Source organism: Myotis lucifugus, unplaced genomic scaffold (genome assembly GCF_000147115.1).
Source record: "Myotis lucifugus unplaced genomic scaffold, Myoluc2.0 scaffold_227, whole genome shotgun sequence".
Lineage (NCBI taxonomy): Eukaryota > Metazoa > Chordata > Mammalia > Chiroptera > Vespertilionidae > Myotis > Myotis lucifugus.
The window spans coordinates 365,293-369,556 of NW_005871275.1; positions in this window are offsets into that span (position 1 = coordinate 365,293).

A 4,264-nucleotide genomic window follows, 5' to 3' on the forward strand; every position below is an offset into this window, starting at 1 on the left:
TGTGGGCACCGGGCAATGACATCACATAGCAACACCCGGCTTCCTCTCCCTAGCGACCAGCCTCCTTGGAGTTTCTTCAGCCCAGGAACACAACTTGCTTTATAGCCAGGTGCAAACATTTTACACTTTAACCAAATGTCTGTGAAGTGTTTTCCCGTGCCTCATCTCATTTGATCTCACAGAAGTCCTGGAGTAGGTAGAAAGGAGACTCGGTAGAGTCCTATTTTCTTTTCATTAGCTAGAAAATGGAGATTTAGAAAGTTTAGAAACTTGATCCGACTAAAAAGAAGTAAGAAATGGTGGACCTTGAAAACGACTTCAGGTTTTCTCACTGCACAAAATATAGTCAAATATTGCTGCAGTTAAATATTTCACCCTTTGTTCTCCCTGAGAGATTTACAATAATAATCTGCTTCGTGTTGATATTTACTGCTGTGTTGCTGACAATTACCTGAAAAAGAAGTTCGGGTGCTTCACTGGGCTGGCTGGAAAAAGTTTAGCTAAATCAGAAAGCAGGTTTAATTAAGCAAGTTTATTCTATATCTATAAAAGGCTAAGTTGACTGGCACATGCGCGATACATATAAAGCTCTCACTGGCGCCAACCGCATGCATATGTTTCGATCTGTCATTGTCGATTGTGAATTTGGTTGACACTTCTATTATAGAGAAAGAGCGAATAGCAATATTAAAATATTTCTTCTAATTAATTTCCTTTCTATGTGCACAAATCCGTGCACCAGGCCACTAGTTGTAAATAACACTGATATTTCAACTCCTCGATTTGATAATTCAAAGCAATTCATTAACTGCTGAACTATAAAGGCATATCTACCACTCCACTTCTAATAGCAACCATGTTATTGTATTTCAGAGGCAGTATTAAACATAGAGTGTTTGCAAAATGACAGAAGGAAAATAATGTAACATTTACCAACCATATCATGTCTGCCAGACATATAATTCTGGAGGTTTTACAAATGTTCCATCATTGAATTTCATTTCTCCACTGAGCCACATTTATTCATTCAGCCTTCTCTTTGTTCCAGTCATGCAACGTTTACAGAGGGTCTTATTAACTTTGATGTCAACCAAAAATGTCCTCAAATATCTGAATTCTCTGTAATAATCCACTCTACATTTATCATCTACAAATTTACCTAAGTCCAAACCCTTCTACAACTTAATTTTTGAGATATCAATTTGTAAAGTACCTCACAAATGCACAAAGCAGGCACTCAATAAATGTCAGATCTCTATATAAGATCCTTGAGAAAGCTGAAATTACAGAAGTCACATTCAACTGTACAAAGTCTGCTAAGATGACCCAAGTCATCATTAACACAGAATAGCAAAAAACATCACAATAAAGCCAGGCTCTTAGCACTAAAACGGCGTAATAACTACAACTCGGTTCCAGGAGTGAAAAAAGATGGTTAGTAATTAAAGCAACTAATGTCTGGAGTAGAAAAGTGCAACAAGCAGAAAAAAGGCTTTAAGTACACAAGGAAGCAAAAACCACTCAAAGGGTAGGGCCACGAAATGCTGGGAAGGAGCAGTGACCTGAGCAAAGGCAACCACACATCCACTAGAGATGAAGTCCGCCTTTCTGTACTCCCAAATTCATGAAAACATCTACAAGCCACTGTGTTGCAGCTTTTATTGTTTTTTCTTCCATTTTATACAAAAAAAAAAAAAAATGGAGATTTTATTTTGTTCCTAACTTCTAAACTTTCTGTGTGTTTGTGTGGCTTTGAGTCCCACTTCACTTACTAATTATTTGTACTTGGCTAGACCAGGTACCTGATTTCTACTATGAAGTGGAATAATAATTTCCACATTAGATGAAATGAGAGGATACATGTGAAAGTCTTTTGTACTGCACACATTAATTAAAACCATTCTTATATGATTACTAGAGACCCAGTGCACAAAATTTGTGCACAGATAGGGTCCCTAGGCCTGGCCGGCAATCAGGGCCAATTGGGGCCTTCCTTCATTCCGCGCTGCCCCCTGGTGGTCAGCGCATGTCATAGCGAGCGATCGAACTCCCAGTCTCCCAGTCGAACTCCCAAGGGGACACTTTACATATTAGCCTTTTATGTATATAGATTATTGGCAGAACTCCTGGTCCGCATTAGGAAAGGACAGAAGGTACATTAAGATACTATGAACTGTGGAAGTTATAACAGGACTCACAAGTTACCTTTGTCACTTATGCAGTCATTTAAAGGTTTGAAAATAAGTATTTTAGTGATCCTGGTCTTAAGATGCTCTGGTCATTAATGAGGCTAAGTTTAGGATTACTTCTTTTTTAATCTAATGTGTTAGGAATTTGTGGTTAATGGACCTTTTTTTCCAATCTGTGAAAGTGGGGCTATTACCTGAGCTTCCCTAGCTCTAAATGGATCATGGCGATGACAGACATGAGAAAAAGATTATGAGACTAACAAACAAAATTGACTAAGTGCTTTTGAAATATCTCAAAAAGCAATCTATATATGTACAGTATTTTTCATTTTCTTAGGTGAGATAACTGTATGGTGTTGTTATATATACAGTGTCCTTTTGTTTTAGGCAGGTTTCTTGTTAAGCAATCTTTTGCTTTTTCAATCTGATAGTTCCATTAATAGAGTACAGATAAATTTGACCCATTTTGACTTACTATAATTCATCAAATAAAGCTTATTCCTTCCAAAGTATTTTGGTTTTCTATTTTTATCCTTTCCTTTTTCATCTTGTTTTTCCTATTTTCCTGCCCTCAAAGTTTGAATGATAAGTTTAAGTTTCTGCTGGTTTGAAGCAAAAATATCCATTTATCGTGTAGTGCAAACATGTCAAACTCGCGGCCCACAATGGATATTTTTGCAGCCCAGCCAATATAACGGTATGTAAGAAACATTTTAATAAAAATTTCATAATTTAATTTTTACAATATCCTGTTATACATAATTATTAATAATGAACTACAAGGTTCACTAATGACTGATTACTATAATCGTATTGCATTCATTTCCCTACGTGCCATACGCGAAGGCGCACCATTTCTTTCCACTAATACTAGCAGCGAATATTTTAGCAGCCGATTGCCACGTCATTAATCTTGGACTGACTTGTTTGGTGTGCGCAACAGGAAATATTTTGCTTTCGGAGAACAAGAAAAATAGGTTTATTTGCGTTACGCTTATTAATTTGTGCAGTTATTCAGTGTCTGGTAAGTTAATGTTCAAAAAAATATTAATTTTTATTAAAATGTTCTATTATTTTATGTTAACGATTACTCATTTATTTCAGTCCTTTGTATTCAGCATGTCTCTATCGAAATAAACCTACTTTTCTATGAAAATTGAAGCTTTTGTTTTTTTGTGGCCCACCTAAACTTAAACCTTGTTTATTTGGCCTGTGTTAGCCTTTGAGTTTGACATGCTTGGTGTAGTGTGTATTTATCCTTTACTTTTAACATACATATATAAATTTAAGCTTTCTAATATTAGGGGCTTTTGGGCGACAAGACCTTTAACAGGTTTTAACTACCCACTGAATAGTCCTCCTAATTCACCCATCTTGTTATGGTCATCATTTTAGCTTTTTTTTTTTTTTTTTTTGATACAAGTAACTTTTCAACAATCAATGTAATGAAAGTTACCAACATATTTTTAGCAATTCCATTATTTCTTTACTAGAGGCCCGGTGCACAAAAATTTGTGCACTCGGGGGGGAGAGGGGGTCCCTCAGCCCGGCCCGTGCCCTCTCGCAGTCTGGGACCCCTCGGGAGATAACGACCTGCTGGCTTAGACCTGCTCCCGGGTGGCAGAGGGCATGCCCAATCCCTAGGTGCAGCCCCTGGTCAGGCTCAGAGCAGGGCCGATTGGGGAGTTGGGGCGCCACCCCCTGTCATGCACAGAGCAGGGCGGATCGGGAGGTTGCAATGCCACCCTCAGTCACGCTCAGGGTAGGGCCGATTGGGGGGTTGGGGCACCGCCCCCTGTCACACTCAAGGCAGGGTCGATGGGGAGGTTGCGGCGCCACCCCGTCACGCACAGAGCAGGGCGGATCAGGGGGTTGGGGCGCTGCACCCTGTCACTCACAGAGCAGGGCCGATCAGGGGGTTGGGGCACTGCCCCCTGTCACTCACAGAGAAGGGCCCATCAGGGGGGTTAGGGCTCTGTACCCTGTCACACACAGAGCAGGGTCGATCAGGGGGTTGGGAGCTGCCCCCTTGTCACGCACAGGAGCAGGCCATCAGGGGGTTGAGGAGCTCCCCC